Below are 27,674 nucleotides of genomic sequence, written 5' to 3' on the forward strand. Positions count from 1 at the left end.
CTCAACGAATGAGTCCATGGCTCTTTTATATGGATCTGTTAGTTGATCTTGCTGATCTTCAACGAGGATTCCATCTTGATTTTTATAAGTGATTATCTGCCGGGTACTATGAGCTAGGAACTATTGAAAAGGCCCCTGAGTGAACAGGGTGGTGAGCGTTCTGGTTGCCAATGATGTCATAGATACTCCGATGAAGGAATGATTGGAAATTAAGATTCACCAGGATACTTGGAAGTTTATGATCAATGACACTATGTTTTCATTAAATGACTGAATAAAATACATTTGAATCTAGGAAAAAGGTAATTTCATATCGGGTGTAAGTGGTGTGACTGGAGTTAAATTTGCTTGAAAATCCGGCTAGGGGGCCTAGGAACTCTTTTCCCTGGTACCCGGGACAAAACCTAACCAAATTCCTAATTGGATCCCATCACTTCAGTGGTTGGACAGTTGGCTACTAACCCATGGGACTGATGGGGTTAGGCTGGACTGATGGATCCGTAAATTGAGACTCAATTTCTGTTTAGTTCGATAGATGAAGTAAATCCCAGACAAAAAATGTTCTATGGAAATTAATCAACGGCTGTGCCTCTCAATGAGGAAAAAAGTGTTGGTCTCTATGATCCAAGTACAGTCTTTTTCCCTGATCTGACTATGGGACTTACGGGTTCGGTCAGATGAGCTCAGTTAGTTAAGGCTTTTGACTACGTTAGGGAAAAGTTATCCTGGTGGAATCGCCCGTGCTTTCCGAGCAAAGCAAGTTTTTTCGGGGTCGGTTTTGGAAAAACTGATGGATTAGTCTTTTGTCCGGATATCCGTGGACGAGGCCCTGAGTGTGGGACTGTGCCCCGCACAAGAAGTGCTACTTCCGCTGCTAGCACCCCTAAAATTGTTGCGCGGTGGGAACAGGGATCTTACAGTTGGTATCAGAGCGAATTGACTAATGAGGATCAACCAAAAAGCCAGAAATGTTAAAAATTTATGAAGTAGCAGTATAAGATCAGAATTGTGTGATGAAATTCAGACAAATTGTTATTTGAACAGAAATTCATAAATTAGTAATTGGGTCTTCAGATGGAAGTACCACAATTGTATGGAATCCCAAACTTGCTTGAGGCCTAGACATGATGGTCTTTACCTTATAATTCCAAGGACCATGACTACCCGTATATATCGAGGGTATAATTGCAGCTCTTTACTGGCAGTATATACGAGTAAATCTAAGACTTGAAATTATAAGCATTAATGCTATCTAGATGATAAATCCGAATGTGGTTGATATGATTTTTAAATTTTGGTTGTGTGAACTGATGAATTGATTGGATTCTGATTGAAAAATGATGATTCTTGAAATTTGGTTGAAATGTAATAAGCCGAGCAAAACCACAATGAGGATGAACGGGTCCCTGTGATAATGTTCCTAGCTAGAATGACGTTAATGACTTCAGAAAATCACTATGAGATTAGTGAATTGTGCTGGCAGATTACTACTGTTAACTTTTGATCAGTGGATCAAGTTAAGGGTTGATAAATTAAAAACCTGAAAATTTGAAATCCCCATAGAGGATTGTTTAGATAGAAAAATTCAGTCTGATGGACCATTATTGTGTTAAAGATATAAATGAGATAATTCTGAATGAATTGTTAACTGATAATGCGTTCTATATGAGTATCTTTATCCCTTGACTTTGTGGGGAGCCGACCTATTTAGAGAACCCCGGAATCAGTTGAATCAAAAATCGGATTGAATCATAAATAAAGAGACTTAACAAGAATTTCGTATTGATAGGAACATGGACCGAGGTCGTCGTGGTAGAAATGTTAACCCCCAACTCGATGAAGAAGAGCTCGACCTGTATGTTCGTAAAACTGCAGCCTGGACCTTTCAAGGGTGAAGGGGAAAACTTGGGCGAGGCTGTGGAGAAGTGGATCGAATCAATGGAAGAATACTTCGATGTCACCAGGTACAATGAGAAGAGCAAAATGGCTCGTGCAAGGCTGAAGATAGTGGAGACAGCTAGAGTGGCATGGAGAAACCACTGCGAGACAAACTGTCTCAACCGAAATACCCAAACCTGGACCGATCTCAAGGCTTACCTCAGAAAGAGGTTTTGTCCCCCAGGCTTTCTTGAAACTAAGATGAATGAGTTCTTCGACAATTGAAGAGTACCATCAGGCTTCTGCCCTTATCCTTAAATATTCCCCTCAATTGGATGAAGAGCAGCGGCCAGGTTCATTCGGGGAATGAATGAGCCATTGGATACTTTTGTCAAGAATGCCAAACCTATTTCCATGGCTGAAGCAGTTCGGATGGCGAAGGATTTCGCCAAAGCCTTTGATGTCAAAATCCCGCCAAAGCCAGCACCATCACCTTTCAAAAGGTTTTTATTTCCAGAAGATGATTCCAACCTTCCTCCACCTAAGAGATATCAGGGTCAAACCCAGGATATGGGAAGTTCCAGAATGAAAGAAATGTCCTTTTCCCGAAACTCAATCCCCTGGATTTCAACTTCAGAAGTCCCACCCTTGAACAAGAAAGTGAAATGCTATAACTGTCAAGGATTTGGACATCGCAGTATGGATTGCCCAACTCCTTTTGGATCGAAGTTTTCAGGGCATGAAAAATAGGGATCAAGATTCCAGACTCCAGCCCCTTCCGTCCAGAGTAATCAGGGTTCTATCCGCAAAGATCAGGGAAATCCCAGAGGTAGACCCTCTATCTAACCTGCACTTTCAGTCCAAAGTAATGCAAGACCTCCACCTCAGAATAGGGGAAGTCAAAGAGAGTTGTTCCCAAATCCGCCGTCCACTTCGAAGGCAATAACACTGGAAGTGATTGAAGAAGAAGAAGAAGATGAAAGAGATCACACTCCACCTGCGAGATGAGGACATCTCGCATTTTTCAAGTGGTGTAGAATGTAAGATTCCTCCCCAGCCTCTCAGGATGTCCTGTATCTTCCCATGTAGTCAAATCCCTCTTCAAAAATATAAAAGATCTTGTTTCTACCAATTTTGGCCTAGAGAGAGAAAATCTTCTAGAGAATGGTAATTCAGTTTTTAAATATTTTTGGATGGAAAAATATCTCTTCTTATTAAAATAAGTTCCCCCGAAACAGAAGTTCAAAAAGATTTTCAGAAGGTGCATTAGAAATCAAGTATAATCTGTTCAAGAGGCATTATCCTGAGGGTCAAGATTTTTTTGAAATTTTAAATTAAGGTTCCTATGGGCCAATAAGATCAATCCATGTGTGGGGAGGAGATAAATCCAATTTGTAAAAGAAAATACCCAAAAATGAGTAAATGCTCACATAAGATGAAGAGTTGACTATGTACAAGGGTTATTAGTAAAAAACTATGAGTATTACTAAAAAAATGAGATATTTTGGGTATAATGATTCCATTTTGACACATATGTAAGGAAGGGGAGTCCCTCAAGGAGGCGCCTACTTCACATGCTTGAATTAGTTTTAAACTAAAAAATAATGTGATATTTTTATCTCTCCTCTCTCTTGGATCAAACCGAATCAATCGAATAAAAAAGCCTAGTCCAAATTCAACCAAACTAAATCTAGAAAATTCTAGAAAACAGTTGATCTTGGTTAGAGCCTCCCTCTTTCATAAATTTAACCTGAGTCCTTTGTAAAAAAATAGGAGAATTATACTATGCCAGAATTATGCTGAAATAATGATAATTTTTACTATTCTCTAAAATTCTCTCCAAATTGAAGAAATTGGAGCTTCCCTCCTTCTTCAATCTCCATTGGTGGCTCCATCAACACACCAAACCAATTGATTGGTTGGGGGCCTCTACCGTGATCAAAGAATCAAGTAATTTGTAAGGTAAAGTGTGAATTTTGATCTTTTTCCATAATTTCTCAATGTTTCTCTCTTCTCAACCCCTCTCAAGCTTGAGAAGCTTAATTGGAATGGCTTTTTAATGCTATTGAAGTTAATTGATAAATGGTAGTAAGGAAATACATAAATTCCCATTTATGCTTAATTTTAATGGTTTTTATGATTTTTGTCTTCTATAAAATGAAAATGATGTTATGCCTCATTAAAAAAAAGGCATTCCCCTCTCTTCTTTAGTAAATCCAACCATTCTTTATCCCAGATGAATGATTAATGGATAAAATCAAGTTTTTCATAATGTTTCTCTCTTAAATAAGTAGAAATTGCTTACATTAGAATGAATTAAATATTCTTGATGAAATTCTAGTTGATTTTAGATAGTTAAAATTGAAAAATGGTCAGCCATACAAAGGAGGTTATGGTGAAATTTTCTAAATTTGTGTAAAAATAAGTTTTACTTTTTTATTCTAAAAGTGTAATTCCTACTAAATTGGATTTATGCATGGATAGATGCATAAAGAATTTAGATTAATCCACAAAGTGTTATTTTCATCAATTCTTATTTTATGCATAGAAAGATGCTTAAAGAATTTTATTTTTAATTCAAAAGAGTGATTTTCATCATAAATGGATTTTATGCATAAATTAGATGCATAAGAGAAATTCTTTTATTCTAAAAGTGTAATTCCTACTAAATTGGATTTATGCATGGATAGATGCATAAAGAATTTAGATTAATCCAAAAAGTGTTATTTTCATCAATTCTTATTTTATGCATAGAAACATGCATAAAGAATTTTATTTTTAATTCAAAAGAGCGATTTTCATCATAAATGATTTTATGCATAAATTAAATGCATAAAAGAAATTTTTTTATATTAAAAGTGTGATTTTCATCATAAATGATTTTATGCATAAATTAGATGCATAAAAGATATTTTTTAAATATATTAAAAGAGTGATTTTCATCATAAAAAATTTATATGCATAAACATATGCATAAAAGATATATTCTTTTATATTAAAAGAGTGATTTTCATCATAAATGATTTGTATGCATAAACATATGCATAAAAGATATATATTTTTTATATCAAAAGTGTTCATCATAAATGATGCATAAAAGAAATTTTTATATATTAAAAGTGTGATTTTTATCATAAATAATTTTATGCATAAATTAGATGCATAAAAGAAAAGTTTTTATATTAAAAGTGTGATTTTCATCATAAATGATTTTATGCATAAATTACATGCATAAAAGATATTTTTTTATATATTAAAACTGTGATTTTCATCATAAATGATTTTATGCATAAATTAGATGCATAAGAGAAAATCTTTTATTCTAAAAGTGTAATTCCCACTAAATTGGATTTATGCATGGAAAGATGCATAAAGAATTTATTTTAATCCAAAAGTGTTATTCTCATCAATTTTAATTTTATGCATAGAAAGATGCATAAAGAAATCTATTTTTAGTTCAAAAGAGTTATTCTCTACTATCAATTTTGATTTTATGCATACGAAGAAGCATAAAAGATTGAATTTTAATTCAAAAGTGTCATTCTCATTTAAAATGAATTTATGCATAGGAAGATGCATAAAAGATTGATTTTTATTTCGAAAGTGTTATTCTCCTTAAAATGAAATTTATGCATAAATAGATGTGTAAAGAAATCTTATATCAAAAAATAAGAATTCTCTTGTATTCTATAAATAGATATGAGGATGTGAAATGAATCAGATAGATGAAAATGAACGAAGAATGGATGGAGATATATGAATGTGGATATGGATGTGAAATGAATCAGATAGATGAAAATGAACGAAGAATAGATATGAGGATGTGAAATGAATCAGATATATGTGAAATGAATCAGATAGATGGATGCATGAATGTGGAATGTGAAAATGGATGTATGGATGTGAATGTAGATGTGGATGTGGATGTGGATGTATGAATGTGGATGTGAAAATGGATGTATGGATGTGGATTTGGATGTATGGATGTATGTATGTGGATGTGGATGTATGAATGAGGATGTGAAAATGGATGTATGGATGTAGATGTGGATGTGGATGTATGGATGTAGATGTGGATGTGGATGTATGTATGTGGATGTGGATGTATGAATGTGGATGTAATGTTATAACTGTCAAGGATTTGGACATCGTAGTATGGATTGTCCAACTCCTTTTGGATCAAGGTTTTCAGGGCAGGGAAATCAAGGATCAAGATTCCAGACTCCAGCTTCTTCCTTCCAGAGTAATCAGGTTTCTATCCGCCAAAATCAGGGAAATCCTAGAGGTAGACCCTCTAACCAACCCGCAGTTTCAAACCAAAGTAATGCAAGATCTCTGCCTTAGATTAGGGGAAGTCAAACAGAGTTGTTTCCAAATCCGCCATCCACTTCCAAGGCAGTAACACTAGAAGTGATTGAAGAAGAAGAAGAAGATGATGAAAGAGATCATACTCCACCTGCGAGATGAGGACATCTCGCGTTTTTTAAGTGGGGTAGGACATCTCGCGTTTTTTAAGTGGGGTAGGATGTAAGATTCCTCCCCCATCCCCTCAATATGTCCAGCTTCTCCCCCTGTATAATCAATCCCCTTTTCTGAATAATAACAGATCTTATTTCTATCTGTTTTGGCCTAGAGAGAGAAAAATATTCTAGAGAGAGGTAATTCAGTTTCTAGATATCTTTGGATGGAAAAATATCCCTTCTTATTAAAATGATTTTCCCTAAAACAGAAATTCAAATAGAACTTTCTAGTGTACAATTGGAATAAATTTGAAATAGGTAAAAAGGACCTTGTATTCCCATCCAGACGGTTTGTCTCGCAGTGGTTTCTCCATGTCACTCTGGCTGTTTCTACTATCTTCAGCCTTGCAAGAGCCATGTTGCTTCTCATTGTACCTGGTGACATCAAAGTACTCGTCCATTACTTCGATCCACTTCTCCACAGCCTCGCCCAAGTTTTCCCCTTCACCCTTGAAAGGTCCAAGCTGCGAACTATGAAGAGTTTTACGAACATCCAAGTCGAGCTCTTCCTCATCGAGTTGGGGATTATCATTTCTACCACGATGACCTCGATCCATGTTCCTATCAATACGAAACATCTTGTTAAGTCCCTTTATTTATGATTCAAATCCGATTTTTGATTCATCTGATTATGGGGTTCTTTAGATAGGTTAGCTCCCCATAGAATCGTGGGATAAAGATACTTGCTTGATCCACTAGGTCAAGAGTTAACAGTATCAATCTTTTAGCACAATCCACTAATCTCATAGTAATTTGTTGAAGTCATTATCATCATTCCAGTTACGAACATCAACACAGGGACTCGTCCCATTCATCCTCATTCAACCAAAATTCAGGAATCAACATTTTTTTTTCAATCAGAATCCAATTCAACTCATCAATTCTCAATCAGAATTTTAAAATCATATCAACCACATTCGAATTCATCATCTGGATAGCATTTTAGCTTATAATTTCAAGATCTTACATTTACTCGTATATACTGCTAGTAAAGAGCTGCAGTTATATCCTCGGAACTATAAGGTAAATACCATCATGTCTAGGCCTCAAGCAACTCAGGGATTCCATATAATTGCAGTACTTCCATCTGCTGAAGACCCAATTATCAATTTAAGAATTTCATTCTGAATATCAACTTGTATGAGTTTCATCACACAATTCCAACCTTTTACTCCTTCTTCATAAATTTATGATATTCTTGGCTTCTCGGTTGATCACTTTAGCCAAATCGCTCTGATACCAGTTGTAAGATCCCTGTCCCCACCGCACAACGAATTCAAGGGTGCTAGTAATGGAAGTAGCACTTCTTGCGCATCTAGGAAATAATGTTTTCACTTGTTAAGATTATGTTGAAATGAACTTAATAAATTAAAAACTCATAAATTGAACTCGATTTTTAGATGGATATCCCAAATCTATCTAGCATTCCTAGACTCTCCCAGAGTTAGGATATGATCGCCTTTGCCTTCGAAAATCTCATCAACTCCGCTACAACCCGAGAAAGGAGAAGAGACTCACTCATCACTTTGAGGATCTATACTTTCCTAATCCAGTAGAGCGACATCAGCATATGTGGTTCTCTGGAGGGTGAAGTATTCACATCAATACCAATCAATGACAGAGACTCAGAGAGAATATCTCGCTAACCATGATCTTGGTAAGGCTAGGAGTTATTCATTATGCACAACTCTATAATCACTCACCCCAAAATTTTAGAAATTCTTGCCGTATTTTTAGACTTCTTAGCCGCTTTATTCCTAGGAGTAGAATTACAAAACCATTATCAGTGATGAATTGTGTATATCATAGCATGTCTCCATTGTAGTATCGCCTTTTTATGCGTAGTATCGCCTTTTTATGCGTACGCGATTGAGGCGATGACTTTTGGATCCGAGACGCTCTATGTATATATCAAAAACTTTTGATAATAAATGATAATTTGCAAAAGATTCCAAATTATTTTCGTGATTGTGAATATTAGTTAATAAAATTATCAGAGTGAATCTTGTTTTCAAGAATTATAATGGAATATTTATTCTCTTAAGAAATAAATCTCAAAAATTAAATAGTCATAAATCTGTTGACAAAGTTAAGTTGACAAAAATATTGTTTTGTTAGAATCATGAGAGGCGCGCAGCCCATGCTAGGCAGCCGGATCCTCTTACCGATGATGAAGAGTTAGATCCGGACATTTGTAAAGCCCTGCACCGATCCCAACTTGGTACCGTTTCAAGGGTGAAGGGGAACAGTTAGGAGAAGTAGTGGAAAATTGGATCGAGGCAATGGAAGAGTATTTTGATGTAATCGGTTATAATGAGAGGAGCAAGATGGCTCTCTCCAGATTGAAAATTGTGGGAACGGCCACGGTCGCATGGAGGAACCATTTCGAGACAAATCGTCTCGACCAAAATACCCAGACTTGGTCAGATCTCAAAGCTTACCTCAGGAAGAGGTTTTGTACTCTAGGCTTCCTGGAAACCAAAAGGAATGAGTTCTTGGAACTGAAGTAGGGTAGCCGGACGATTGAAGAATAACATTAGGCATTTGCCCTTCTCCTAAAATATTCTTCACTTTTGGATGAAGAGTAGCTAATGGCCAGATTCATTCGAGGGATGAAGAGCAGCTAATGGCCAAATTCATTCGAGGGATGAACGAGCCATTGGACACATTAGTGAAAAATGCCAAACCAGTCTCAATGGCAGAAGCTGTCAGAATGGCAAAGGACTTCGCCAAAGCATTTGTTGTTACGGTCCTGCCACCAAAGCCTTCTTTTAATCTTATATGCAGGCGGTCTTACAATCGGGCTAGTCAACACCATGGGGGCAATCTACCCCACTTGGCTAGTTGCCATGGGGGCAATCTACCCCACTTGGCCAGTCAGGGCAGACCACGTCTTTGATAGGAGTGGACCCGAGTGGTGCAGGCCCATCATGATATGGTTGTGATGAGCCTAAACCACCTTCCTTGCCTAGACCCACCCCCGCTCCCTCACATCCGTCTTCACCACGATGATGACATAGTAGGGAGTCTCAGTAGTAGACATGCTAGCAGGGGGGAGCAGGATACTTTTTCTTTGGCAAAAGTAGCACTAGGTCTCTCAATGTGTCTCCCCAACAGGGGGGCTCTTCATACACATTATGAGCCGCCAGTACCCAAGAGACCCATTCCACCATTCCATCCATGCATAGCAGGAAGTCCTCCAGGCTGGGAAGGAGATATCATCAGAAGATATGGCCATTACTTTGCTTTCTCACTTGCCTGCTCAGTCTTTCGCTTTCTACTCCTCTTTGATTACTAGTGGCAGGCTCAGCACCATTACCTGGGAGGAGCTTGTTGCCATGGTATTGTGTTGAGATATCGAGCTCGTCTAGTGAGGCGGTGGACACTGATGACCCGCTTGGGGTATAGGCCCCACACTTACACCACTGGCATGGTTGGTGAGATCTTGGGTGATATGCAGCCAGTGGGATGACAGGCTGTGTGATAGCTATTCTAGAGACTGGCATAGTTATAGCGCCAGCTCATTTAGTTGGGTTCACACTATAGAGAACCCGTGTATATATTGGTTGAGTACCTTTCATATTATGTGTACTCTTATCTTGTATATTGTGTGTTGAGTGTTGAGTGAAGAAGGAGAAGATTTTCAGCCTCTCACCTTGTGTGTTCTCTATTAGGGTTTTGTGAGTGTGTGTGTGTGCTTGCAAGAGCTCAAGCTCTCTTCCCCCCTGCATCTTTTCATGGTATCAGAGCCTAGTTCGTGCTAAGGGCTGAGCTACAAAAGCAAGAGAACCACAGGAAGCGGTACGAGGGTAAGAGCTTCAACTACTCTTCCCTATTTGTGTTGGTGACTACACCCTTGTCGGGAGCTCTACGGGAGGCACCGGTAAATGATCTCTGATTGAGGAGCTCTATTCGTGGGAGTAAAGCTATAGGGCAACTATACTGTCCTGTTGGATAGAAAAAATTTCTGAGCCGAAAACGCGTTTCGAGCGCGTCTAGACCTCCGTTTTTCAAAAAGCAGGCGATTTCGAGCACTGCGGATAAGTCATCGATTCTCTGCAGAACTCTGTTTTAAGAATTGCAGGAAGATAGATTCACTGTGCAGACACTGTGGGTGCTGCAAAGAGGTCAACAGTTGCCATTGGGTGTATATATGCACATTGAAGTCACTGGTTGTGACATTTGAGAGTACATCTGTACCGCTGTAGAAAATACAGCAATTTGTGTAGGACAAACCAGAGTGCTATTTCTGGTAAAACTGTGTGTCTGGCAAGATGTCAAATGATGGCATCACAGATTGTGGCTAAGAAGCTTGATAAGAATAACTTCCATGCTTGGAGGTTCAGGTTGACGAATTTCCTAATGGGAAAGGGCTATTGGGACTACATAGAAGGTGAGCATGAAGAGGCACCGGAGATACCGGTAAATCCGACTGCTGCAGATGTGAAAGAGTTTAAAGACTAGAACCAAAGAGCCAGGAAAGTTATGTATTGGCTCTCCATTAGTATACAGGACACCATGATTGGACACATTCAGGATGCCAAGTCCCCCAAGGAGGCGTGGGACACCTTGGTAAAGCTTTATGAAACAAATACCAAGGCACGTAAGATACAGTTGAAGAATGAACTTCATACTGTGGAGAAAAAGAGCATGTCTGTGAAATGACTATGCGTTGAAGATAAAGGGTATTGTGGAATCCCTTGCATCTATTGGTGTGTTAGTAGATGATGATGATAAGGTGGAGGTCTGTCTACGTGGTCTCGAGCCACAATACAAGGCGTTCAAGACGTCTATTTAGACTCGGGAAAACATTCCAAACTTTACAGATTTGGTGTCTATGCTGATTATAGAAGAGAAGAGCTTGGGTGAAGACCAACAGTCTTCACAAAACAAAAATAGTTCAGAGCAACAGGCCTTCTACACAAGTTCAGGAAGAGGACGAGGTAGAGGAGGCCATGGACGCGGTCAAGGAGGTGGCCAAACAGGTAGTCAGAATTATGGCCAGCAGAGCAGCAACAACAACAGTCCCAGAATACACAACAACAACAACAACAACAGGCAGGTGGAAGAGGCAAATTAAGAGGCAGGGGGAGTCAGAGAGGCCGTGGAAATTGGCAAAGGCAGTATAATGATGCACATGAATGCTATTATGCGAAAAGATGGATTTTAAGCATATTCAAAAAAATGGATATTTGTATTTAGTTTAAAAGAATAATATTTATGATATTTTAAGTACAGAAAGGTTTAAATTAAATTTTGGTGACAAAAGAGAAATTTTCACCATAATTCTACCTAGAAAATTGGGGTTGATAATTAAATTGGTAGAAAAAATATACTTAGATATTTTATGTGGATAAATCACCAAATTGATATTTACCTAAAGTTAGATTAATGGAAGAAGAGTATTTTTATAAAAATTCGATATTCTCATATAGAACCATTTCTTAATCTATTATGGTCAAGAGGGAATGAAATTCATAAAGTTGGAATTTTCCTTATAGTTAGAAGTTTAGTAGATTTTGATTTGAAGAAAATCCTTAGGAATCGAAGTTAGAAGTAAAGTAAATAATTTTGGTTAGACCATGACTGTGAGAGGGGTGGCCAGTAAACTACTTGCCCATCTCTCGAATCTGAATCAAGCAAAAACCTCATGATGACCAACTCCAATCTTGACACAAAGAACAGACTATCGTTGAATTAGTATAGATTTCCCTTAACCGAAATCACCAAGAATCTAGTTGGAAATTCAATCAAATGATGGGTAGATTACCCTGATGAGAGATCAATGATTCTCATTAAGAAATGATTCTCATTTTCTTAATGATTCTCATTAAGAAAATGATGGTGGGTAGATTACCCTGATGAGAGATCAATGATTCTCATTAAGAAATTCTGAATTAAGGGAAAAGGGTTTTGTGGAACCAATCTCAAATCAGTAATTCTACTTGCATAGAACATTTGTTTTACTATTTTACACTAGAATGGAAGCATTTGGTATGTGATTAACTAAGGAGATTCTTGTTCAACAGCTCTGGTGGGGAGTCATCGAGGGACTCACTCTCACGACAAAGCCGGCCGAGGTCTTGACCAACCCTCGGTATGGTTAAAATGGTGCGCTTCCGATAGTACGATGGGTGAGGATCGACGAAGCGGTCCCTGAGTTAAGTGCTAGGACACCTAAGTAGGATCCTAGAGGGTTCTGATTAGGTGATACACAGGCTGGCGGTTGCTAGGTTACCCATGCATACGTTGGGGAAGATACGGATGAACTAAAAAGAATGACTTTTGTGAAGTGAATTTTGATATTGGATCTCATTGGATGGTTGACCAGATGGTCTTCAACGGAGAGTCCGGAGGATATATTTTGTAGAACAATGGACTCAATATTTTGGAGGATTATGATCAGTAATACTATGATTTCATTAAAAGATTGTTTTAAAGACAGCCGAATCTATTAAAATGGCAATTTCATATTGGGTGTGTAAGTGGTATGACTACCTTGAATTTTCTATGAAATGCCGGCTACGGGGCCTGGGAACTCTTTTCCTCGGTACCCGGAAAAAACATAACCAAATTTTTATAAAGGAATCTAACCAATACAGTGGTTGGGTGGTTGGCTAACCCATGGGGTTGGGGTTAGGTTGGATCGGGGGATTCCAGTTACGATTAAGTTACGTTAGCTAGATTAAGTCCTAGCAAGAGCCTTGTTCTATGGGAGGGAATCAACGGGCTGTGCCTTGTAGGAAAAAAGTGGTGATTCTATGGACCAAGTGCAAGTCTCTTCTTTGATCTGACCATGTGACTTTTGGGTTCGGTCAGATCAGTTTGGATAGTAAAGACTTTGACTCATTGGATAGTTTGGATAGTTAAGACTTTGACTCATTAGATCAATTCTCTCATTAGATGATTTCCCTAGTGGAATCGCCCGTGGCTTCGGGGCAAGGGAAGTTTTTCTAGGTTCGGTTTTGGAGGAACCGTTAGGCTAGTCTCTTGTCCAGACATTCGTGGGTGAGGCCCCGAGTGTGGACCCCTACCTCGCACGAGAGGTTGACATCGCTTCCACCGCCAGCGCCCTCGGAGGGGGCATCGTGGAGGGGGCGGGGGTCTCACAGCTGTGTATCAGAGCTTTGTTGAAAGCTAATAAGGAAAAATGAATTCTTATAAAAAATTTATAATAAAAACTCAAGAAGAGCATTTACGTATAGTATTTTCATTCCTTAAGCTTCATTAATGAAGATTTTTAATCAAAGAATTTGGTTTGATAGATGGAATTTCCACACTTATCCGGTATTCCCCATCTCACCTGTTGAGATTCAAGCTTGATGTGAGTGTGAGCCAGCTATGCTATGTGCTGGCATGTTAGGTAGGAACATGTGTGAGACATAAATGACCGCGTCCAGCTGGTCATAGTGTGTGGACATTAGCTAGGGTTAGATGTGTGTGGACACAACTCATAGTGTGTTGTGTGTATTATGGATTATGGCTTTATGCATTGTGTGAGAAGGGAGATGACTTCCCTCTATGGTTAGGGTTTGCAATATACATTAGGGTTTTCTCTTGTGTGTGTGTCTCCTCTCCCCTCTTTTAACATGGTATCAGAGCCTGGTGCTCTCTATTAGGGTTTATGAGTGAGTGAGAGAAGAGGAGAAGCTGTGAAGCTTGCCATTGAAGCTATGAAGCTTGGAGCACACCGATTACTATCAGATCTGAGAGCTTGGCCTATCGGGTAAGGTCTTCTAAACATCCTTGAGCGGATTGCAGGTGATTCAGGCAAAAACAAAGCAAATTAGGGCAACCCAAAGCAAAGAAAAATTTTGGTTTTTTGGAAGCTTTCCATTAAAGCTTGGAAGCACTGATGTATGGTGAAATACATCAAAATGTGGCAAAGAAATATGTATGTGACAAGCAAGAATGTGTTTGCAACTCATGTACATGCCCTACACTGATTTTGGAGCAATTTGGAAGCATTTGAATGAGTGAAAATTTCTGGTTTTTGAGCTCTCACAAAATAGAGAAAAGGAAGTCAAAATTTGATGCATTTGGAGCATGTTTTTGGCAAAAATCAAAGCATTGACTGGTTGCACACATACCTAGGTGTGTTGGGTACTTGTTTACCTCATCAATTAGCAACATAAACACTCACAAATCCTCCTACAGTAGGCGGCGCATTCTGGACAGAGAAACAGGGTAGTTTTTTGACATTTTTGATACGAGGAGGTCGATTACAACTTGGATGCTTGATATATTTCAAAATTGGTTTAGAAATTAGTGGCTACACACACTTGAGAAGGAGGCTACATGATTGGATTGATCAATTATTATCAATTGAGCTGGGAATGAGCTGATTAAACAGGCTGTCCAGGTTGCAGAGAAACAGAGTGAGTTTAATCGATCAATTACTCTTTGGTCTTAAACAATTGGACCAATTCCTTTTACATGGAGTTAGTGGACATCATTGATAAGCTAATGAATGCCTGGTTGCTCAATTTGGACAAAGATTGAAGAAATTAGAGCAAAATTACTACTGGTTTTTTTGGTTTTCACAAAATAGAGAAAGGGGTTTGACAAAATTGATATGTACACATGTCGGATGGTGTTGATACTTAACATTGAGGTTGTTTAGGTGTCAATGAAAGTTGTCCATACTTGATTGAACCACTACATTACAATTTGGAGCCTTGGAAAGCGCATCAAAACAGGGTATCTTGGACTAAGTGAGCCAGTTCATTTTTGATGCATACAGGTTGATTTTCTACATCAAAATTGACGTTCATTGTATAATTTGGAGTATCTGGAACACTCATTGGAGTGTGGTTGAGCTGATGAAGGCTCATTTACATATTTGGAATTGTGCGAAAGGTGTATTTTCATTGAGCAAACATGTCGAATAATCTAGTACAGATTGTTGGTGAAAAGCTGGATAGGAAGAACTTCAAGGCATGGAAGTACAGGATCAAAAGTTTTCTGAAGGGAAAAGGTTTTCGGAATCTCATTACAGGTGCTGAGCCAGAGTCGGAACTACCCCGACAACCTACACAGCAGTAGGTTATAGCTCATAAGCAATGGTCAGAAAGAGCATTCAAAGTGTTGCATTATCTATCTATATGTATTTTGGATGCTATGCTCATACATATACATGATGCTGAGAATCCCAAGGATGCATGGGATACATTGGTGAAGTTGTTTATACACAGACACGAGTGCACAAGTCTCAATTGTGACAACAAATACATAATGTGAAAAGGCATAGAAGGAGCATCCATGATTATGTGCAAGAGATAAAGAAGTTTACAGATGCATTGGCAACAATAAATGCCCCCATGCCTGATGATGATTTGGTAGACATTACCTTGCGTGGTCTTGGCAAGGAATATAAATCTTTTGATACATCCATCTCGGTTCAGAGTACAGGTTTACCAAACTTTGATGAGTTGGTTTCACTCTTTCTTGTTGAGGAAATCAAACTCAGTGATTCCTTTCAGGATGCATCTACTAGCCATGATGATAATGGCAGAAATCAGGCTTTCTATTCTCAAAGAGGCTTTAGAGGCAGGGGGAGATTCACATCATGTGGCCATGGTAATGGTCGTGGATGGCAGGCAGGACAGGTCACCACAACAGAATTTTGAGCCTTCATATGGTGCTAGAGGTGGTTGTGGATATACACCTCAGAGAGGCATAGGTAATCCTCGTGGTAGAGGACGTTGGCAAGGCCAACAAACATCTATGCAAGATGTAGAATGCCATTACTGTGGGAAATTTGGTCATATGGCACGTGATTGTTTCCACAAACAGAATGATTTGAGAGGGGGTAGAGCACAACGTGGTGGACATTATGCACAACATGGTGGAAATTATGCATCAAGCAGTAATGATGGCAGCGCAAATCACTTGTTTGCCATGAAACATGTTGTGGGATCTATGATGACAAATGATGAAAATGATGACACTTGGTATATGGACTCTGGAGCATCAAACCATATGACTTGTCATGGTGAATGGTTTCAGCATATGAAGCCTATGGATGTGAAAGGCTATGTGGAGACAGGAGATGATACTCAGCATGCCATTACACATGTTGGAAGTGTACCATTGGTTATGCACAATGGTCAAACAAAGTCTATGTCAGATGTATTGTATGTGCCTTCTATCACAAAAAGCTTGGCCTTAGTTGGTCAAATGGTGGAATAGGGATTACAGGTTCGTTTCAACAAGCATGGTTGCTTCGTTGAGGATTTCAAAAATGGATATAGAGTCATTGCCAAAGGCAAGAAAGAAGGCAGGTTGTTTAAGCTGGATGCTAGAATTCTTGAGTTAAAATCAACCATGTTCTCTAAAAGCAGAAATGTGGTACAGGACATTGATATGTGGCATAAGAGGATTGGACATGTCAATATACAAAGGTTAAAGAACATGCAGACAAGAGGCATTGTCAGTGGGCTGCCTAGATTCAAGTATGATGGGAATATGCATGTCTGTGAAGCCTGTCAGTTTGGAAAGCAGGCAAGGTTGCGGTTTCCTAGAGAAGGCAACATGATCAGCAGGCCACTTGAGATAGTACATAGCGATGTATGGGGTCCTGCACAAAACCCATCTATCAAAGGCAGTTTATACTATGTGACAATCATTGATGATTTCAGCAGAACGACATGGATATACTTTCTCAGAGAGAAAAGTGAAGTGTTGGAAAAGTTTATGGATTTCAAAGCTTTTACAGAGAAGCAATATGGTTCTTGGATTAAGTATTTGAGGACAGATGGAGGTGGTGAATACACCTCAAATGCTTTTGAGCATTTCATGAGAAAGCATGGTATAAGAAGACAATTGACTTGCAGGTATACACCTCAGCAAAATGGTGTGGCTGAGAGAAAGAATAGAGTCATTTGTGAAGTGGCCAGGGCGATGCTCAATGAAAAGAGCATGCCAGATTATTATTGGGCAAAAGCATGTGCTACTGTAGTGTATATACTGAATAAAACACCTACAGCAGCCATACATGGAAGTACGCCAGAGATGCGGCTTACAAGTTTTAGGCCAGACATTGGACACCTCAAAGTTTTTGGATGCATAGCTTATGTACATGTGCCTGATGAAAGAAGGAGGAAGTTGGATCCTAAGGCAGAAAAGTGTGTATTTGTTGGATATGCACAGGCATACAAATGTTATAATCCACAAACTAGACAAGTGGTTATCTCATGAGATGTGGTGTTTGATGAGCTTGCTAGTTGGTACAAAGCAAAGGATGAGGGTGTCATTGAGTCACTTGAAGTTGATGTGCCTGTGAACTTGCCACAGGACGCATTGGTTCGTAAAAATGACACATGGGATTTGGTTGCATTACCAAAGGACAAGAATGTTATTGGTTGCAAATGGGTTGACATAGTGAAGTGCAAGTCTGATGGTTCCATTGAGCGACATAAAGCAAGATTGGTAGCTAAGGGTTATGCACAAATCCAAGGTTTGGACTATGATGAAACATTTAGTCCAGTGGCAAAGATGGGAATAGTGAGAGCAATCATTGCTATGGCTGCAGCAAATGGTTGGGAAATGCATCAAATGGATGTTAAAAATGCATTTCTAAATGGTGATCTACAAGAAGAAGTGTATATGGCATAGCCAGAAGGTTATGTACACCCAAAGTATCCCACTCATGTATGCAGATTGAAAAAGGCATTAAATGGTTTGAAGCAAGCACCTCGTGCTTGGAGTGATAAGATGAGTAGATATCTTATCTCCCTTGGATTTCAGGTTTCTACAGCAGATTCTTCACTCTATGTGAAGAAAACATATCATGGGATTGTTTTACTTGTCATCTATGTGGATGACTTGATTATCACAGGTGATCATGGTACAGATGTGATGCATGTCAAGAAAGCATTGAGTGGGCAGTTTGACATGAAAGACTTGGGTGAGTTGAGATACTTTCTTGGAATTGAAGTGATCAAAGACCATGCAGGTACATGGTTAGTGCAACGCCAATATGCATTGGATATGTTGGCAAAATATGGCATGACTGGGTGTAAGCCTATGAGTACACCTTTGGAGCAGAATATGAAGTTGCGGGCTGATTATGGTGAGGAGTTGGATGATCCATCTATGTATAGAAAGATGGTTGGTAGTCTCATTTACATGACTATCACACGCCCAAATTTGAGTTATGCTATGGGGCTAGTAAGCCAATTTATGTAGAGCCCCAGAAAACCTCATTTGGATGCAGTGAGACGCATTATGCGATATGTAAAGACCACTGCACATTATGGTCTTCTTTATGAGAGTGGTAAAGGCTTGGATATACATGGCAACACAAATGCTGATTGGGCAGGTAGCTCATATGACAGGAGGTCTACTAGTGGTTATGCCTTTACACTTGGAAGTGCCGTGGTGAGTTGGAGTAGCAAGAAGCAACCTACAGTTGCTTTATCCAGTAGAGAGGCTGAATACAGGGGTGCAGCCATTGCTACTTGTGAAGGAATTTGGTTAAAGAGTCTCTTGGCAGATTTGGGTGAGCCTATTTTGATGGCAAAGTTGTCATTCATTGTGACAACATGAGCAGTATGCCAAGAATCCAGTGTTTCATGCGAGGACCAAACACATAGAGGTCCATTATCACTTTGTCAGAGAGAAGGTGCTGGATGGTACAGTTGATCTACAGTATGTGAAGATTGATGAGCAGGTGGCAGACATCTTTACAAAGCCACTTAGCAGGGAGAGATTTGAGTACTTCCATACTATGTTGGGAGTACATGGGATGAGCTTGAGGGGGAGTGTTGAGAGCCTTGATATCCCAAGCTCATCTACATCTTCATCTATGGCAGTGCATCATGAGCTTGAGAGAGGCTGTTGAGATTCAAGCTCGATGTCAGTGTGAGCCAGCTATGCTATGTGCTGGCATGTTCGGTAGGACATTAGCTAGGGTTAGATGTGTGTGGACACAACTCATAGTGTGTTGTGTGTATTATGGATTATGGCTTTATGCATTGTGTGAGAAGGGAGATGGCTTCCCTCTATGGTTAGGGTTTGCAATATACATTAGGGTTGCTCCTGTGTGTGTGTCTCCTCTCCCTCTACCTATCTTTTAACATCACCCAGTCACAAGATATGACTGCTTTTGCCTTCGAGCATCTCATCTTTTCCGCTACAACTCGAACAAGCGGAGCTAGACTTGCAAGCCATTTCTAGGATTTATATTTCCCAGACCCAGCGGAGAGACGGCACCACAAGTGGTTTGTAGAGAAGTATGTCCACGCCTCATGCAACCAGCGCGTGATGCTGAGGGAAAATATCTTGTTGGCCATGATTCTGACGAGGCTAAAAGTGATTCATGGTGTCATTTTATATCACCCTATGCCTCGGGAATTCAGACTTTCTTGCCATATATACAGACTTCTTAGTCACTTTATTCCAAAGGAGAAGATAGTAGCTTCCCTGGTAGTAAGGGAACATATTTGTATTGGGGCATGTCTGTAGCCCCCAGTATTGCCGTCTTATGCATTTCCTGAGGAGCTTTTGACTTTCTGGAGGTGCTCTATGTACATATTGGAACCTTTATATAAATAAAGAAATGTTTTGGGGAAAAATTCCCTGTTGTATAAGTGATTGTTTATTATATGACAAATTGATGAAGCAAAATTTGCTACTTGGACATATGTCATAGATCTCCAATAAAATCTTTCATCTTGTTTAAGAAATTATCTTCCGAACCTCTTAAGTCTTAGGATCTCGTTGATGAAATAAAAAAAAAATGTATCATTTTTGGCAGGATCCTCTCCCTGATGAGGAAGAGCTTGACCCCGACGTTCGCAAGGCTCTTCACACAACTCAGCCAAGACCCTTCAAAGGTGAAGGGGAGAACTTGGGCGAGGCTATGGAGAAGTGTTGAGGCCATGCAGGAATATTTTGATGTCATCAGATACAAGGAGAGGAGCAAAATGGCTCTCGCTAGAGGCTGAAGATTGTGGAAATAGCTAGGGTGGCATGGAGAAATCATTGCAACACCAACCATTTGGATAGGAATACCCAGTCCTAGAATGATCTCAAAGCCTATCTAAGGAAGAGAATAGATGCATAAAAGAATTTTTTAATTATAAAAGCGTTACTTTCATCAAATTTTGATTTTATGCCTAGAAAAATGCATAAAGAAATTTATTTTTATTTCAAAAGAGTTATTCTCATCAATTTTGATCTTATGCATAGAAATATGCATAAAGAAATTTATTTTTATTTCAAAAGAGTTATTCTCATCAATATTTTGATTTTATGCATAGAAAGATGCATAGCGAAATTTATTTTTATTTCAAAAGAGTTATTCTCATTAAAATTGAATTTATGCATAGAAAGATGTATAAAAGATTTATTTTTATTTCGAAAGTGTTATTCTCCTTAAATTTGAATTTATGCATAAATAGATACATAAACAAATTTAAATAAAAGTGTTATTTTCCATTGAAGTTGTTCTTATGCATAAATAGATGCGTAAAGAATCTTTATCAAAAATAAGAATTCTCTTACATTCTATAAATAGATGTGATATGAATTAGATAGATGGGAATGAATGGATGGATGGATGTGATGAGAATAAAAGTGATGAGAATGAGAGGTAAATAGATGTGATGAGATGGGATGCAAATCAGATAGATGGGAAAGAATGGACGGATGGATGGGATGCGAATCAGATAGATGGGAAAGAATGGATGGATGGATGTGATGAGAATAGAAGTGATGAGAATGAGAGGTAAATAGATGTGATGATATGTGATGAGAATCAGATAGATGGGAAAGAATGGATGGATGGATGTGATGAGAATAGAAAAGATGAGAATGAAAGGTAAATAGATGTGATGATATGTGAATCGAATCAGATAGATGGGAATGAATGGATGGATGGATGCGATGAGAATAGGAGTGACAAGAATGTGAGGTGAATAGATGTGATGAGATGTAATGTAAATCAGATAGATGGGAAAGAATGGATGCATTGGTGTGATGAGAATAGAAGTGCTGAGAATGAAAGGTAAATAGATATGATGATATGTGATGAGAATCAGATAAATGTGAATGAATAGATGAGATGTAATGTCATGTGAATCAAGATGTAAATGAATGATATAGGATGTGAATGAATGTCATAACATGTGAATCGGGATGTGAATGAATGATAAGGGACGTGAATGAATGTGTTAGCAAGTGAATCGGGATGTGAATGAATGAGAATAGATGTGATGAGATGTAATGCGAATCAGATAGATGGGAAAGAATGAATGGATGGATGTGATGAGAATAGAAGTGATGAGAATGAAAGGTAAATAGATATGATGATATGTGATGCGAATCAGATAAATGTGAATGAATAGGTGAGATGTAATGTCATGTGAATCAAGATGTAAATGAATGATATAGGATGTGAATGAATGTCATAACATGTGAATTGGGATGTGAATGAACGATAAGGGACGTGAATGAATGTGTTAGCATGTGAATCGGGATGTGAATGAATGAGATGTGATGTGAAATGGATGTGATAAAATGCGATGTAAACTGGATAGATGTTAATCTATGTGAAGTGATGAGATGTATGGGTGGATGCAAGTAAATGTGATCTAATGGATAAATGAGCAAATAAGTGATGAGTTAGAAAAAGATGTGATTAGATGAGAATGGGAATACTTATGAAATGAATGTGGATTGATGTGTGGGTAATGTGGATTGACGTGAATGGATGTATGGATGATGTGGATTGATGTGTGGGTAATGTGGATTGACGTGTGGATTGATGTGGATGGATAAGTGGATAATGTGGATTGATGTGGATGATGTGGATGGATGTATGGATGATATGGATTGATGTGTGGGTAATGTGGATTGACGTGAATGGATGTATGGATGATGTGGATTGATGTGTGGGTAATGTGGATTGACGTGTGGATTGATGTATGTGGATGAGTGGATAATGTGGATTGATGTGGATGGATGTATGGATGATATGGATTGATGTGGATGGATGTATGGATGATATGGATTGATGTGTGGGTAATGTGGATTGACGTGTGGGTAATGTGGATTGACGTGAATGGATGTATGGATGATGTGGATTGATGTGCGGGTAATGTGGATTGACGTACAGTGGATTGATGAGTGGATAATGTGAATTGATGTGGATGATGTAAATGGATGTATGGATGATATGGATTGATGTGTGGGTAATGTGGATTGACATTAATAGATGTATGGATGATGTGGATTGATGTGTGGATAATGTGGATTGATGTGGATGGATGTATGGATGATGTGGATTGGTGTGGATGATGTGGATGGATGTATGGATGATGTGGATTGATGTGTGGATGATGTGATTGGATGTGATTTGATGTGGGAATGATGTGATGTGATAGAGATCAATGAAAAAAAAATTATGAGAAGATGAGAAAAGATGGGGACTAATGTGAAAGGATTTGGAGTGAAGGTACATATTGTATTCCGAGGCGTCAGTTTGCTTAAGAAATATGTACCCAGTCCAAGTCACGTGCTTGATGATGAACAATTGATTTCTCAAGGCCAGATGGTACTCCAACGTGAAGAAATCCTTGACGTTCGGGAGAAGGTTCTCAGGAGAAGAGTCCTTAGAGAGTTTTTAGTCAAGTGGAAGTTCTTCCCTCTAGAAGACACCACCTGGGAGAAAGAAGAAGAGTTGGCAAAAGATTAGCCCCACTTTGGGAGATGAGGACATCTAACGTTTTTCAAGTGGGAGAGGATATAAGATTCCTCCTCATCCTGAATAATGAATAAGCTTTTACCTCAATCCCCTTTTATCATTCCCTATTTTAGAATACAAGAAAATATTGTTTTTCCTTGTTTTTGTCTAGAGAGAAGAAAAAATCTAGAGAGAGGTAATTCAATATTGAGATATTTTTAGATATAAAAGTTCTCCTAATATCTAAAATATATTTCCCTGAAAAATAAGTTCAAAATAAATTCTCAAATGTGCATTAGGAATCAATTAAAAATGATATAAGGGACCTTAGCCTAAGGGTCTAGATTTTCAGAAAATTTTTGGATTATGGTCCAATTAAGGTTCCCGTGGGCCAATCGTATTAATCCAAGTGTTTGGATGAGAAAAATTCATAGAATTAAAAAAAATACCCAAAAATGAGTAGATGCTCACATAAGATGAAGAGTTGACTGAGTACAAGCTTTATTAGTTAAAAAATTAAGAGATATTACTAAAAAAATGAGATATTTTTGAGAAATGATGAATTTTTGACACCTTGGTAAGGAGGGGGGACCTTTGAGGTAGGCACCTCCTTCACATGTGTGGGAGGGTTTTTAATTCAAAAAAATTGTGATATTTTTATCTCTCCTCTCTCCTGGATCAAACTAGATCAAAAGGAGACCCAAATTGGTCCAAATCTTGTCCAAATTTAGTCAGACTGAAGCTAGAGAATTCTAGAACCCAGTTGGACTTAGTTACTGGCCTCTCTCACCTCATTCTTTTGTATTCTCATCTCTGATCTATACCATGCCAGTATTACATTAAAATAATCATATTTTCTATTATCCCTTAAAAATTCTCTACTTTTGGGGAGCTTGGAGATTCTCTCTCTCTCTTCCACAACTCTTGGAGTTCTCTTCTCCACTTGCTTAACCAATTGATTGGCTGGGGGCTTCACTTCTAGAAAAAGAAGAAAGCTAATCCTTGAGGTAAGAATGAATTTTATGGTTTTTTTTGTTAATTTTCTCAAATTACTTCTCTTTTCAACCCCTCTCAAGCTTGAGAAGTTTCTAATTGGTTGTTTTAAATTCAAATCAAGCTTTCCCTAAGAATTTTGATGTGTAATCAAGAAAAAGTTAAACTTTATGCTTATTTAGAATGCTTTCTTATGTATATCTCTCTCTCCAAAAAGAATAGTTATTCCTATGGCTAATTCTTTAGCAAAAGAATACTTCTCATTGATAAATTCTTAATTCAGAATAAAACTCTAAGCTTGTTAAGCTAGAGAATAAGAAAATGGTATTTTTATGCTTTTATGTTAACAAAATAATGGTTAATTCTTTTAGATTATTTATAAGTAGTTAAAAACTACTTTAATTGATTCTAAATGGGAGAGAGATAATCATATCAATTTGGAAAAAGCGGAATAATGGAAATAGCTTAATCTAGTAGGAAAGCCATATAATTAAGTTTATGATTATGGTTAAAATTATGATTTAAATTCATATTTTAGATTTAAGTTTAAGAATAGATCTTCTATCATATTTGCATTACAATGTTTTATTCTTTTAAGAAAAATGAAAAATTATCAGTAATAGCGGCCAAGCTATGGCAAAATTTTTAGAAAATAATACATATCTTATTTTTATGCATAATGAAAAAAGAGGACTTCCTACCATATTCTAGGATTGGACATCCTATCCAAAAGGAATTCTTTTCATCATATTCATGGGAAATAAATATTTAATATTTATGTATAATTATTTAATTAAAAGAAAAGAGAAATTTTTGGTTAATGTATTTTTATGCGAAAAGAGGAACTCCCATGATAATGAAGATCCAAGCAATTAAATAGTAAAAGAGGAATTTTTAGCATATTTAAAATAATAGATATTTTTATGTAATTAAAAAAAAGAAAGTTTAGATAAATTTATTTTATGCATAAGAAATTTTTAAATGATAAAGGGGAATTCCCATGACATTTGGAATTCAATCATTTAAATGCAAAAAGAGGAATTTTAAGCATATTAAAAAAATGGATATTTGTATTTAATTTAAAAGAAGAATTTTTATGATATTTTAAGTAGGCTGGATAGGGGGATTCCTGCGATACAAATAGTTACGATTAAGTTACGTTAGTTAGATTAAGTCCTAGGAAGACCCTTGTTCTGTGGGAGGGAATTAGTGGTTGTGCCTCGTTAAAGGGGGGGAAAAGCGGTGATTCTATGGACCAAATGCAAGTCTCTTCTTTGATATGACCATGTGACTTTCAGGTTTGGTCGGATTAGTGTGGATAGTTAAGACTTTGACTCGTTAGATCAATTTTCTTGTTAGATGATTTCCTTGGTGGAATCGCCCGTGTCTTTCGGGCGAGGGAAGTTTTTTCGGGTTTCGGTCGGCTCGAGGAGGAACCGTCGGGCTAGTCTCTTGTCCGGACATCCGTGGGCGAGGCCTCGAGTGTAGATCCCTGCCCCGCGCGAGAGGCTGACGCCACTTCCACCGCCAGCGCCCTCAGAGGGGGCATCACAGAGGGGGCATGGGTCTCACATATATAGAGATATTGTCTTTGATGAAAGAAAAAGTTTAGAATATATTTTAAAGCTCAAAATCTCTAGAAGCACATGGATCTACAGTAGAGTCAATGACTAACAAAGTGATTTTTTTAAATAGTGCAATCCCTTCTTGTGGATCATTTCATTTTGTTCTCAATAGTGCAACCCCTTCTCAGGCATTACAATGGATAGTGTTACAAGAATATTAGAATTATTTTCCATTCTATCATTACAGCGCTTAAGGATTTTTCATTTTTTGTGGCTTGCATTCATGCTTAGGTGATGACATACTTTATGTGATAGGGTTATTTATAGGTTCAACTTTCTTTCCAAGTTTTTGTTGAGAGATATGGTGCCAAGAAGCACAAGGAAGGTAGAGAGACCCACCTTCTCCACCTGAATTTTGTTAAGATTTAGATTGATGTCGAGAATGGTAGAGTGAGTTTCTCAAACTCAACCATGACTGCTGGCTGCTGCTAAGGATTTTTGAGAGTAATGAAAACAGTGAAGGCAAATAAATCAAGGAAAGTAAATAAAGCAAAGAGAGCCAAGAAAGTGAGAATAGTGAAACAAACTACAATAGAAGAGCACAAATGAAAGATGAAAATCAAGTAAATGAGAATGTTAAAATGTAGTAATGATATTCCAAATGGCCAAAAGATCTGCACACGATTTCATGACGATGACAAAAATGAGGATGCAAAATAGTTGAAAGAACAGGTCAAGAGAGGTCGCCCAATTTTATGGTAATAATAGCCCAACTTGGAAATGCACAAACCAATGCATAATTGCAAAGTGGATTGGAGCATGGAGTGGATATGTGCATGACAAGAACAATGTACACTAGAACATGCGTTGGTTCTTTAATTGTCCAAAATAAGGTTTTAATCAGAAACCATAGGGGCTTCAAAAATTTCACACCATCCATTGTCACTAAGTTTGAATGTGTCGGTGCCAAGTTTGGAAAATATCTGGTATGGGCATGCCCACCTCGTAACTTAAGTTTACCCAAATGTGGCTCCATTCTAGAATTAAACAATAAAACTCAATCATTAACATCAAAATTAGATTTTTTTATTTCTATCAATCCACATATTTGGATGGCATCGGATGTCTAGATGCTTTGTAATCGCTTCTTCTCTAGAGCTAGTAACTATTCTAGTCGATTTACTTCGGACTCTTCAAAAAATAATCAGGTAGCTGCCACTCTTAAACTGGCTACCATAAATTCCATTATAACCACCTCTTCCAATCCATAGACCATGGAAAATGGTGTTTGCCATGTTGCTGATATGTAAGCTATCCAGAACTCCCATAATGCATAATATAGCTTCTAATCCCAATCTCTCTGTTTCTCATCATTAACTACTTTCTTTAAGATTCTCTATAAAATTTTATTGGAGTATTCAGCATGACCATTGGCCTATGGATAATATACTACATATTTCTTATGAATGATCATATGTCATGGAGTCAATTTCTTAATTAGTTCATTTCAAAAATATCCAGCTTAATCACTGATTGGACAACGAAATATGGTTCATGATCATTTTATAAAGAATTTTTTCTACTGAATTAGCTTTATTATCTTTTAACGCTTTGGCTTCCACCCATTTAGTACAAAAATGTGTAGCTACTAGATTATATTTATTGCTATTTTGCTGAGCTAGAGGTTTAAATGGTCCGACAAAATCAAGACCCCATTTCTAAAAAGGTTCCATCAGGATTGTGTGGCATCCAATCCATTGCACTCGGTTGGCCAAGTCGTTGACAAACATCACTTCCGAGAAAATTTCCATGCATCTTTGATGAATGTAGGCCACCATAATCCATCTTGAAATATTTTTTAGCCTGTTACTTCTCCACAAAAATGGTCACCAATTACACCTTGATGAGCTTCCATCAATACAACTTGTTTCTCATGTGGCTGTACACACTGACAAATTATTTTATCAATGTTCATTTTATACAGTTGACTCGTAATTATTAGAAACGTTTTATTGTGGAGTGAGCTAAACG

This window comes from Cibotium barometz, chromosome 61 (assembly GCF_041138505.1).
Source record: "Cibotium barometz isolate CiBa-2024 chromosome 61, ASM4113850v1, whole genome shotgun sequence".
In the NCBI taxonomy this organism is placed as follows: Eukaryota; Viridiplantae; Streptophyta; class Polypodiopsida; order Cyatheales; family Cibotiaceae; genus Cibotium; species Cibotium barometz.